Genomic DNA, 13,607 nt, shown 5'->3' with positions numbered 1-13,607 from the left:
AACAAACTTTAGTTTTAAAGGGTAAAATATTTAAGCAAATATACCATTTATGTTTTATTTAAGGCACAGTATAGCATAATTATTCAGAGAACAGGACTAGAGGTTTAGGCAGACTTGGAGTTCACTCCCATTTCTCTACATGGTAGCAGAGTTACTCTGCCAAGTGACTTCTCTAATGTTCAAGTTCCTCATCTGTTAAATAATAATCACAATCTAAATTATACTCCAATTAAAAATAGATTGAAAAAACCTTAAAAAAAGAATGACAATCTGTTTTATAACCAATATGATTATCATAGGGTTGCAATAATAGCCCAAAATGAAACAGAGAAAGCTATTACTATTAATCATTATTACTATTATTTTCTTATCATTAATCCTTTTATGATATTGCTGTTTTGGGAAGCTCCTTGAAACCTGAGCATATCCATAGACACTAGTTCTCACAACCCTCAAAGCCCATGGGATTCTTACATCAAGGAGAATAGATTAGTACCCATATACGTGCTCCAAAGACAGCATGAACTAAGGCCAGGAGGCATCCTGCATTTTGCCTAAGAACATTCCCTTTAGAGGGGAAGTTAATCAGTGCCTTATCACCCTTAATGAAGTTCTCATATTAAATGCAGGACATTTGATACAATTTACTTTAATTAATTACTTTTCTATGCTTAGAGAAAGTGCTTGAGGAATTATTTGTTCTGCCTGAACATTCTCTTTTTATCTTTTTTGTCTGCTGCCACTTCAGACATGGATATGTCTGGAACAGAGAGCTGAAAAATACTAACAAGCACCAACTACTACCTCAGCAACTAACGTAAGACTTATTCACACATCACTTAATTTTTCTTTAATAACATAGAATTTTCTATGGCTCAGCCAATAAGCATCTTATAGGAAAGTCAAGTTAGGCTCTGCAGTCTGCACATATTATGAGCCTCTGCAATAAGAAAAAAGATTTCTCAGCAGGCAGACTGCATCATGAAAAGTCTGAAAACCAACAGTTTATGCAACAAGGTTATGCAACAAGGAAAGTTTAGCTTTTTAAATCCAATATTCAAAAATAATTTCTAATAAATTGCTGCTATGCATGACCTTGAAAGATACCTAATCAACCCAACTTCCAAGATGAGAATATTAAACAAATGAGAGGTATGACCTTGATCAAGTTCTTTAGCCTCTCTGATTTTTAGATACCTCATTAAAATGGGGCAAAAAATGGAACACAGACCAAGGGCTGATGAGAGAATGAATGAAATAAGGCATACAAACTACAGTTTCCTGACGTACAGGAAAACACTCAATTATTAGATATATGTGTGTGTGTGTGCGTGTACTCAATCACTCAGTTGCATCCGACTCTTTTCTGCCCCATGGACTGTAGCTCACCAGGCTCCCCTGTCCATCGGACTTCCCAGGCAAGAATACTGGAGTGGGGAGCCATTTCCTTCTCCCAGGGATCTTCCAATCCAGGACTCAAACCCACCTCTTGCGTCTCCTGCATTGGCAGGGGGATTCTTTACCACTATTGCTACCTGGGAAGCCCAGTTGTTCGACAGGCTATTATTATGATATCTTATATCCATTCTAGCCCTACTACACTATGACCCATTGCCATTTAGAAAATTCGACTCATCCTACAATAAAAATGGGCTACTCATATTGCTATGTGACTACTCTTTCAATTTAAAGCTTTCAAATAAACATTCGTATCCCAAGAAAGATTTGACAGTTTTCACTTTCCCATGTGGGTATGTCCATGATGATCACTGGCTTATTAAATAACTCCATTTTGATAAGCAACAAAGCTTTTCTGGCCAATCACAATCTAGACTATAATAAAACTAACATAAATTTAACCTTAAAAAGCTTGGAAAAATAGGGAAACCAGGTTTTAAACATTAAATATTAAGTATCTACTAATTTGCCCAGGGATTCATTTTAACTGTGAAGTTTATAACTTTAAAAAATGATCCAGCAAAAATTAATGAATAAACTAATAAAGAAGTTCTCATTCATATTTTGAGGTTTCTGAGTTTTATGATTTGCATTTGTTGTTGTTCAGTCACTCAGTCATGTCCGACTCTTTCTGACCCCATGGACTGCAGCACACCAGGCTTCCTTGTCTCTCACCATCTCCCAGAGCTTGCTCAAACCCATGTCCATCAAGTCTGTGATACCATCCAACCATCTCCTCCTCTGTCGTCCCCTTCTCCTCCTGCCTTCAATCTTTCTCAGCATCAGGGCCTTTTTGGATGAGTCAGCACTTCGCATCAGGTAGCCAAAGGATTGGAGGTTCAGCTTCAGCATCAGTCCTTCCGATGAATATTTCCTTTAGGATTGACTGGTTTGAACTCCTTGCAGTCCAAGGAACTCTCAAGACTCTTCTCCAATACCACAGTTCAAAAAGATCAATTCTTCAGTGCTCAGCCTTCTTTATGGTCTGACTCTCACAATCATACACAACTACTGGAAAAACCACAGCTTTAAATAGATGGGCCTTTGTCAGCAGGTAATGTCCCTGCTTTTTAGAATGCTGTCTAGACTTCTCACAGCTTTTCTTCCAAGGAGCAAGTGTCTTAATTCATGGCTGTAGTCACCATCTACAGTGAATTTGGAGCATAAGAAAATAAAGTCTCACACTGTTTCCATTGTTTCCCCATCTATTTGCCATGAAGTGATGGAACCAGATGCCATATTACTTTTTTGAATGTGGAGTGCTAAGCCAGCTTTATCACTCTCCTCTTTCACCTTCACCAAGAGGCTCTTTAGTTCCTCTTCACTTTCTGCCATTAGTGTGGTGTCATCTGCATATCTGAGCTTATTTATATTTCTCCTGGCAATCTTGATTCCAGCTTGTGCTTCATCCAGCCTGGCATTTCGCATGATGTAACCTGCATATATGTTAAATAAGCAAGGTGACAATATATGGCCTTGACGTACTCCTTTCCCAATTTGAAACCCAGTCTATTGTTCCATGTCTGGTTCTGTTGCTTGTTGACTTGCACACATGTTTCTCAGAAGGCAAGTAATATGGTCTGGTGTTCCCATCTCTTTAAGAATTTTCCATAGTTTGTTGTGATACACACAATCAAAGGCTTTAACATAGTCAATGAAGCAGAAGTAGATGTTTTCTGGAATTCTCTAGCTTTTCTGTGATTCAATGGATGGCGGCAATTTGATCTCTGATTCCTCTGTCTTTTCTAAAGCCAGCTTGTAAATCTGCAAGTTCTTGGTTCACATAATTTTGAAGGCTAGCTTGAAGGATTTTGAGCATTACCTGCCTAGCATGTGAAATGAGTTTAGTTGTGCAATAGTTTGAACACTTTTTGGCATTGCCCTTCTTTGGGATTAGAGTGAAAACTTGACCTTTTCCAGTCCTGTGGCCACTGCTGAGTTTTCCAAATTTGCTGAAATATTGAATGCAGTACTTTAACAGCATCAGCTTTTAGGATTTAAAATAACTCAGCTGTAATTTCATCACCTCCACTAGCTTTGTGCATTGTGATGCTTCCTAAGGCCCACTTGACTCAGCACTCCAGGATATCTGGCTCTAGGTGAGTGATCACAACAGCATGATTATCTGGATCATGAAAATCTTTTTTGTATAGTTCTTCTGTGTATTCCTGCTGTTTCTTAATATCTTCTGCTTCTGTTAGGTCCATACCATTTCTGTCCTTTATTGTGCCCATCTCTGCATGAAATGTTCCCTTGGTATCTCTAATTTTCTTGAAGAGATCTCTAGTTCTTTCCCATTCTATTGTTTTCCTCTATTTCTTTGTATTGATCACTTAGGAAGACTTTCTTATCTATCCTTGCTATTCTTTGGAAGTCTGCATTCAGACAGGTATATCTTTCCTTTTCTCCTTTGTCTTTAGTTTCTCTTCATTTCTCAGCTATTTGTAAAGCCTCTACAGACAACCATTTGCCCTTTTGCATTTCTTTTTCCTGGGGATGGTTTTGATCACCGCCTCCTATACAATGTTATGAACCTCCATCCATAGTTCTTCAGGCATTCTATCGGACCTAATCCCTTGAATCTATTTGTCACTTCCATAGCATAATCATAAGGGATTTGATTTAGTTCACAGCTGAATGGCCTTCTGGTTTTCCTTATTTTCTTCAATTTAAGTCTGAATTTTCCAATATTATTTTTTAATAATTCCAAAATACATTTTCAAAAACATTTTTTAAATGAGGAGGGGTTATAATCCCAAGGAGCCTACTATATAAAGAAATGTTTCTGAAGTGGATTCACTCATGCCATACATTTGGGTTGCCCTCAGACAGTTCACAATCCAGTTTTTATTTCCCCAAACAGGACCCAAAATGTAAGGAAATAAGCAGATGATATTCTAGCCCTTTTCAATATTTTTTAATTTTTTAATTTTCTTTGGAAAGAAGAGGAATGTCTTAAGGCAAAAGTAACTATTTCTGCTTGGAAGTTAATTGTAGTTATGTAACTTAAGGAATAAAGGCTGTCTTATAAAAATACAATTCAAGCAAAGTTGGATGCTAGTCAAGATAGTCCACTTCTACAGTGAAATCTAAAGCTGGATGAATTGTGAGCTTTCCTATAAGATCAGAATTAAAAAGAGGATTTAATATTGATTTTCCCAGGATAAATGTTCACAAGACAAACTCTCAGTATTTCACCATGAGCAAATCCCTCACACCTACGCCCATTCTCAGCTGGAGTTAACAACTAGAGAATTAACAGAGTGACTGTCCCTCAAAGGCTGTGAAATAAAAGGGCTCAATATAGGATCCTTTAAAGCGTTTTCAAAACCTCCCGAATGTAGACTGTTCCACAGGATAACCTTCCTGGACTCTTCAAAAGTCAATGTCATGAGAAACAACCACACACATCGAAAAAAGATTTTAAATAAATAAAACAGAAGCACATCTATTAAACAGCTAAAATTTATAAAAACTTATTTTACATAAAGTAATTAGCCTCCAATTAAAATAAATAAATTTATATTTAAAAAACTAATTTTACAAAGTGTTGGCAAGGAGGAATGGGAATGCACAGACACTGCTACTGAAAATGTAAAATAGTACAACCACCTTGGAAACTGGTTTGCAAATTCTTCAAAGATTAAATATACATCTGCTACATGATTCAGCCATTTCAATCCTAGAAATATACCCAAGATAAAAAAAAAAAAAAGCATATGTCCATACAGAGACTGGCACACAAATATTCCCAGCAACTTTATTTGAAACAATCAAAACACACAAACAACCCAGGTGTCCATGAACAAGTAAACGGATAAATGGCTTGCAATTGATAGACCCACAAAATGGAATGCTCTGCAGCAATAAAAGAATGAACTACTAATATACACAAAAGACATAGAGGAATCTCAAAATAATGATGCTGGAGTCAGACACAAAATGGTACCTACTGTATGACTCCACTTATATGAAATGTGAGAAAATGTCACTAATCTCTAGTAACAAAAAGATCAGTTGTTGCCTGGGGGGTGTGAAGGGGAAGCAAAGAGGGGACACAGGGAAAGATTAGCAAGGGGAATGAAGCTTGAAGGGTGATGTGTATGTTCAGTGTCTTGATTGTGGTGACAGTTTCACACGCAAACAAGTCCAAACGTTTAAATTTACCAAACTGCACAGTTTAATGTGTATACTTTCGTGTCAATTATACTTTCGTGTCAATTATACTTCAGTTTTTAAAAAAATGAATTTCTTTAGAATAAAAAGACTGAAAAGCCATTACAATGTGTGATCATTGTAAGACATTGAGGAAATTTATCTATGGATTACATAGATGTATAGAATTCAGGACTTTTTTCTTAGGTAAAACTACAGTAGTATAAGAGATTCACTCAAAAAATTTAGGATGAAGAGCTGATTTCTACAGATTAAATAAAATAAAATAAAATAAAAAATACTGAGAGAAAGGAAGAGAAGCAGTAAATGTGATACAATATTACCTTCTAAATCTAGGTTAAAGCTAAATAAATGCTTATTTGACAATTCTTTTAATTTCTGTATTTTTGAAATTTGTCATAATAAATGGATTAATACCCTACATTATTTTCTTTCATTTCATTCTTGTCTTCATTCAGGAAGCAATAACACTCAGTAGGGAGTATTTTTTAAATATCCTCCTATGTAGCAGAAAACAATAGCTATAAAATCTTCAATCATTTAATTGGTAAAAATTTATTTTCTCTTTGAGATCTCTCCACAGATGTCAGCATAGGTTGTTAATAAAGCAACTAACAATAATAATGATCAAAGCAGTGAACTGCCATTGGCACTAACAATGTTCTACAGTCTTCACATGCATTTGAGCTCTCTCAGCTCTCTTAATATAATTCAGTTAACAATCTGATACTGTAGATACTACTATCATCATCCCTATATTGCAGATGAGAAAACAATACAAAGAGAGTTAACTAGCTTACCCACAGTTACACAGGATAATAGGAGGAGTGGGTACTCAAGACCAGCAGTCTGAGACTAGAGCTTGTGCTCTCAAGTTTGAGGTCACAAATTACAATGCCACTAAGTACAGGCCAAAAGGGAATGACCAGGTCGGAACTCTGACAAATTGGTGCATGTGTCCTCTGCTTCTTGGCCAATATTGCCCTGTGCGTGGATTTTTTCAAGAAAAGCCAGAAACACAGATTTTTAGGTGAAGTGCCATGCTGCTTTTGTTTGATTATTGGTTTTTTTACATTCATGCCATTCCTTTTTAACAAACAGTACTGTTAAAAAAGCAAAAATTTTTAAAGAATTCATTTGGCCCATACATGCCAGTTTGCAATCTATGGCAAAACAATTAAAGTCCCTTAGCACTGTGGCTTTAAGAAATAATTAGGAATTTCCCAAAAAAAATCTCTTTTGAGGATTCATGATCCAAACTGTTGATTCACAAACTGTCCCTCATATATGGAGGGCACAGATAGACCAAAGAAAGAGGCAGATCACTCCAGATGGTAGGCAGCTGTTAAAATAAGCAAGGGAGCCCTTTCTGCCTCTACTGCTGCCATGGCGGCTATGAAAAAGTTTCTGGTGAAGGTGGGGCAAAAAAAAGAAACAGGTCCTGAAGTTTACTCTGGACTGTACCCAGCTTCCCCAGGTGGCACTAGTGATAAAGAACCTGCCTACCAATGCAGGAGACTTAAAAAATGTGGGTTAGATCCCTAGGTCAGGAAGATCCCCTGGAGAAGGAAATGGCAACCCAGTCTGGTATTCTTGCCTGGAGAATCCCATGGACAGAGGAGTCTGGTGGGCTACAGTCCATGGGGTTGCAAAGAGTCAGACACAACTGAAGCGTACCCACCCTATAGAGAAGACGGAAACATGGATGTCACCAGTTTTGAGCAGTTTCTTCAGGAGAGGATCAAGGTGGACTGAAAAGCAGACAATCTGGGCAGCAGTGTCGTAACAATCAAAAGAAGCAAGATAAAAAAAAAAAAGAAGAAGAAGAAACAAGAGCAAGATCACTGTAACTTCTGAAATGCTCTTTTCCAAAAGGTATTTGAAATATCTTAACAAAAACTGTTTGAAGAAGGATAATCTACATGATTTGTTACGCATAGTAGCTAATAGCAAAGTTACAAATTGTGTTGTTTCCTCATTAATCAAGATGAAGAAGAGGAAGAAGATGAGGATTAAAATTCAATCTGGAATATTTGGATAAGTTTTTAAATAAAATTTATCAAGCAAAAAAAAAAATTAGCAAGGGAATTTACAGAGAAGATTTGTGTTGAGGGACTGTAAGATGAGTAGCTCTCTGCACCTGCTTATAAAGAGCTTATATAGAGGCCTTTTTCATTCCAATCCCAAAGAAAGGCAATGCCAAAGAATGCTCATACTACAGCACAATTGCACGCATCTCACATGCTAGTAAAGTAATGCTCAAAATTCTCCAAGCCAGACTTCAGCAATCCATGAACTGTGAACTTCCAGATGTTCAACCTGGTTTTAGAAAAGACAGAGGAACCAGAGAGCAAATTGCCAACATCCGCTGGATCATGGAAAAAGCAAGAGAGTTCCAGAAAAACATCTATTTCTGCTTTATTGACTCTGCCAAAGCCTTTGACTGTGTGGATCACAATAAACTGTGGAAAATTCTGAAAGAGATGGGAATACCAGACAACCTGACCTGCCTCTTGAGAAACCTATATGCAGGTCAGGAAGCAACAGTTAGAACTGGACATGGAACAACAGACTGGTTCCAAAGAGGAAAAGGAGTATGTCAAGGCTGTATATTCTCACCCTGCTTATTTAACTTCTATGCAGAGCACATCATGAGAAATGCTGGGTTGGAAGAAGCACAGCTGGAATCAAGATTGCTGGGAGAAATATCAATAACCTCAGATATGCAGATGACACCACCCTTCTGGCAGAAAGTGAAGAGGAACTAAAAAGCCTCTTGATGAAAGTGAAAGAGGAGAGTGAAAAAGTTGACTTAAAACTCAACATTCAGAAAACGAAGATCATGGCATCCGGTCCCATCACTTCATGGCAAATAGATGGGGAAACAGTGGAGACAGTGTCAGACTTTATTTTGGGGGGCTCCAAAATCACTGCAGATGTTGACTGCAACCATGAAATTAGAAGATGCTTACTCCTTGGAAGAAAAGTTATGACCAACCTAGATAGCATATTCAAGAGCAGAGACATTACTTTGCCAACAAAGGTCCGTCTAGTCAAGGCTATGGTTTTTCCAGTAATCATGTATGGATGTGAGAATTGGACCGTAAAGAAGGCTAAGCAATGAAGAACTGATGCTTTTGAACTGTGGTGTTGAAGAAGACTCTTAAGAGTCCCTTGGACTGCAAGGAGGTCAAACCTGTCAATCCTAAAGGAAATCAGTCCTGGATATTCATTGGAAGGACTGATGTTGAAGCTGAAACTCCAATACTTTGGCCACCTGATGCGAAGAACTGACTCACTAGAAAAGACCCTGATGCTGGGAAAGATTAAAGGCAGGAGGAGAAGGGGATGACAGAGGGTGAGATGGTTGGATGGCGTCACTAACTTGATGGACATGAGTTTGAGCAAACTCTGGGAGTTACTGTAGAACAGGGAAGCCTGGCATACTGCAGTCCATGGGAATGCAAAGAGTCAGACACAACTGAACAACTGAATTGAACTGAACTGAACTGAAATTAACACTTCAGCACTGGCAGTGCCAAGTAAAAACGAAGTTCATAGTAACAGTAATGTCTAAGCACTTACTATTTGCAAGATATTAAGTCAGGCACTCTCTGAACACCATCATCACAGAGCCATTTCACAGATGGAGAAACTGAGTCAGAATGAATTTATATGCCTGTGGTCAAGAGTTTATCTTTAGTAGATGTAGCACCTAGGATTCAAATCCAGATGTCATTCCAGTGCCTGAGTTTTTTTCTATAGCTTTGTATCTCAAAAAGCAAAGGTTTGTGGTGAAGAGGAGAGAAATGAGAATTAGGGAAGAGAACTAAACTTTCAGAGCAGAGATGGATACCTCTCTATACTTTGCTCCAGCACCTAGCCTGCCAAAAAGACTGAGCTATTTCTCACAGGCTTACCTAGTATCTCTGCTTCAGAATCAGCCGGGGAGAAAATTTAAAATGCAGATTTCTGGGCCCCACTCCAACCCTAATAAATTTACATCTCTAAGGCAGAGACCATCAGTGTGTATTTTAAATTGCTCTTCCAAAGTGAATGTTCTCCAGGTAAACCTCTGGATTTGATGATTCAGAAAAGGATCGAGGCAGAGTGTAAAAATCTTGAACAGAAATTTAAAGGCAGAAGGAGACTTTTTAAAGTTGCAACACAGAAGGGAGCTTTTGCTGTCAGACATATAATTTTTAATTCTCTAAGAGAACAATTATTATCAACAAACATCTGAAGGAAATATAAGCCATTTATTTTACATGTTTTGACATCTGAAGAAAATGACAAGCTGGAGGGAAAAACAGGTTTAAGTTTGGCAGCAATTAGTTAATTTGTGACTGATTATTAAAAAATAATATATGCACTCTGTGCTTCTCCAGAGGGGAGAGTTACAAATTATTATGGTTGTTGTTGTTGCTGCTGCCATTGCTGGTGTTACTGTTGTTTTTGAAAGATTGCAGCCTTCAGATGTTTGTGAATATTAATATTATTTGAGGTTTGTCAGGTTGCCATAGCTACCTTGGTTCCCTTCTGCCAGCAGGATGTGATGCCCTGGGAGTTAGAATTGAGTCCACAATATAACTGCAACCTGGGAAGCTGCCTCACTTTTTCCCACAACTCCACACCTTGCTGTTCAGATACACTGACCAAAATGCAGCTGCCTCCAGCCTGCCAGCCCTCTCACGCATGTGTTTTCTCCACTCAGTTGTCCTCCCCATCTCCCCTCCATTCCTCTAGGAGCCCTCCACTGGCCTCTTTTAAACTCTTGGACATGGATTCTCACTCAACCCTTCTGGCAACACTTCTTCTACCTTCTCTCCTAAGCTGAAACCTGGCTTTTCCCAGATGATCATAGCACTGAGCTCTCGTGTACGCAGACGCTGGTGATGTCATGTTTCCCCGCTAATCCACCCCTAGTTCCATCTTCCCCAAATCTTAGGGGTGAGAAGTAGATCAGTATCAATCTCAGTGTTTCTGCTGCTTCTGCTGACACACCATTTTCATTCCAGGACCCCACCCTCCTTTGTACTTCCTCATCTGGTCATGCCATCCTCCTCTGGTCTCCCTCTTTGTCTTCTAACCTCTGGGGGACCTCCAGGCTTTCCAGTCAGTCCTGTCCCCTCACCCACACTGAGAGATTACACAGGACTACACTAGACCCCGGCCACTGCCACAATGCCTCCTCTACTCCGAAGCTGCTATAGTTCCATCTTCAGTTCCATCTCTTGCTGATTTAAGTTTCACCTGCAGGCCCTGAGCCAGTGCTGCCAGCACTGATCGTTTTTCCTACAACTTGATTGCATTCTTTCTACAACCCCAAAGCAACAGGGTGTGGTACTTTAAGAATCTGGTGTCTGGATTAAACCCCACAGGCAAAGTCCTGGCTTTACCACTTACTACTTCTATGGTTCGGGAAAAGCTAATGAATCTTTCCAGGCCTCAACTTCCTCATCCATAGAATAACCATAATATCATCTATTTCACAAGGCTGTTACCAAGACTGAAAAAGAAATCTCCTTTGCATAATTTAGACTGTTTGAAGGTAAGAGAAAAACCAACTCAGACTAGCATAAGAAACAAGTATTTTATTGGTTCATTTTCCTCAAAGTCCAGAGCAAAGATAGGCTTCAGGCTGGGACTGATTCAGTGGTTCAGCCACAGAACAAGGACATTATCTCTCCCTCTGTTCTAAGTGTCAGATTCAGTTTAAGACTGGTTCTCCCTCATGGCTATAAGAGACTATCATTGGGTTATAGGCTTCCTCACCCAAAGCCAAAAAAGTGAAGAAAATGATCATTTCCAAAAGCTCTCCCAGAACAGTAACAGAACTTTTCCAGGCATTCTCAGGAAACCTCTCAGGTCCCATTGTCCAGATGCAAATAACAACTCCATTCCTGAGCCAATGCCTGAAGCAGAGGAATTACTAATTGGCTCAGACCTGCTCAAATGGACCAATCACTGTAGCATAGAGAAGAGATTACAAATACTGGAAAGTATTTATCTGCCTATAAACTGTACATTAAATATGAGATAATGGAGAAGGGAATGGATGCTGGGGAAATGACCTAACACCCACTGCACAGAGTCAACTCCTTGGCTAACGATGGGCAATCAGTAAACACTATGCTAACATCAGCATGTATTATTATGTCTTTTTTACCTTTGAGGACTACTTCTGATTCTTCTTTTTATTATCATTTATTATTCACATGATTGTTTCTCTATATTCTCCTATCCTCAAGCTTGTCAATCCTTAAGGCAGTGTGCTTTACTGATTTTTACTGGCGGCTTCCCAGGTCCCAAATTCTGTATATAGCAGAATGCATAAGAAAAACTGAGCTTCAGTAAATGCTAATTAAATACATGAATAGATGATAAAAACGGTTCTACCCAGTGACAAAGCCTCTCTGGCCGGAGTTAAAGATTATGCAACGTTCCTATGCCTTCAGTAAAGAACAACTTAATACATTTAACAAATATTCTTCCTTGTACAAAATAATACTACTAACCCACCACTGATTATCCAGGCACACAGAGTGAATGTCTTTGCTATTTTCTATCTGATCAGTAACAGCTTATTCTTTACCACAACTACACACAATTTACCCTTTCTCAGGTTTCTTTCACAGTAACTTTTGAAGTAGGTGACTCCATTTGACGGAACTATATGCAATACAAAGAATACTGTGAGACACGTGATTTGCTTTGGTCACGGTACCCTCATAATGAAAGCTAAGGAACCTTCAAGTCGGTATGTTTTAACTAAGAGTTATATGTCTCAAAACCACAAATCACCAGGAAAAACTCCCATACTACACAGCACAAAATTATAAGATATTTACGTAGGAAAAAAATTTCCCTGTTCAGATTATTATTTAAAACGTCCCATTTTCCATAAAATAGACTTCAATTTTAAACCCATACAGATATATGCCTTATTCTGCCTTGTTTTTTTTCTCTTAGTAAATAAAATTACTTCCAAAAAAGTTTATTTTAATGCTTTTAAAATTAGGTAATATTAGCAATTCCATACGGAGAAGGCATTGGCAACCCACTCCAGTACTCTTGCCTGGAAAATTCCATGGATGGAGGAGCCTGGTAGGCTACAGTCCATGGGGTCGCTAAGAGTCGGACACGGCTGAGCGACTTCACTTTCACTTTTCACTTGCATGCATTGGAGAAGGAAATGGCAACCCACTCCAGTGTTCTTGCCTGGAGAATCCCAGGGACAGAGGAGCCTGGTGGGCTGCCATCTATGGGGTCGCACAGAGTCGGACACGACTGAAGCGACTAAGCAGCAGCAACAGCAGCAGCAATTCCATAATAATGCAACTTAATGTAATTTTTAGATAGATGTGGTAAATGGCTCAGTATGTGAGTTTTTTTTTAATTTTTTGTATTTCTTTTAAAGACTGCAGGATTCCAGAATTTTATCATTACCTGAAAATTATCTGACTTAAGAAAACTTGAAAATGTCTTTGAGAGAAGAAAAGCATGTGGGAGACTATGAAACATACTGGCAGCCTAACAGTAAAATATGGAGAAATGTGGATTCCCTATCTTTTAACTGAGAGGCTATAGCAATGAAGAACCTTTACTTCTTGTCTGTGGAGACCATGCAGTGAATTTTAAGAGTGAAACCTGATGAAAGAGTAAAACAAGAAATGTTCAGAGAATATAAAGTAGTCAAAATAACTAAACTTCATGTAAAAGATAGTAATAAATTTAAAATCATAGTTACAGCACATGAGTTCAATCCAGGTAATACTACATATATAAAGCTTTCTTACACATTTTATATCTAACTACCCACATGCATGACCGGTCACATTTTTATTTCATGTGCCTCTTAAAACAGCCACCTTGCTTATCTCTAGCCACAAGCTTTTCACCAACCAATACAAAGTAAAGCCCCAGAAAATAATGAAACAACAGGATGGATAGTTAATGCAGTGAACAGTACT

At 38.4% G+C, this 13,607-nt stretch overlaps 1 pseudogene; it reads left to right on the top strand.

The window, feature by feature from the left end:
• Nucleotides 1-7,020: 7,020 nt before the first annotated feature.
• On the top strand, nt 7,021-7,684 carry LOC120863338 (annotated as a pseudogene).
• The last annotated feature ends 5,923 nt before the right edge of the window (nt 7,685-13,607 follow it).

This window comes from Oryx dammah, unplaced genomic scaffold, assembly GCF_014754425.2.
Source record: "Oryx dammah isolate SB20612 unplaced genomic scaffold, SCBI_Odam_1.1 HiC_scaffold_5, whole genome shotgun sequence".
NCBI classification, from domain to species: Eukaryota; Metazoa; Chordata; class Mammalia; order Artiodactyla; family Bovidae; genus Oryx; species Oryx dammah.
This window is presented reverse-complemented; position numbering and strand designations above follow the sequence as displayed.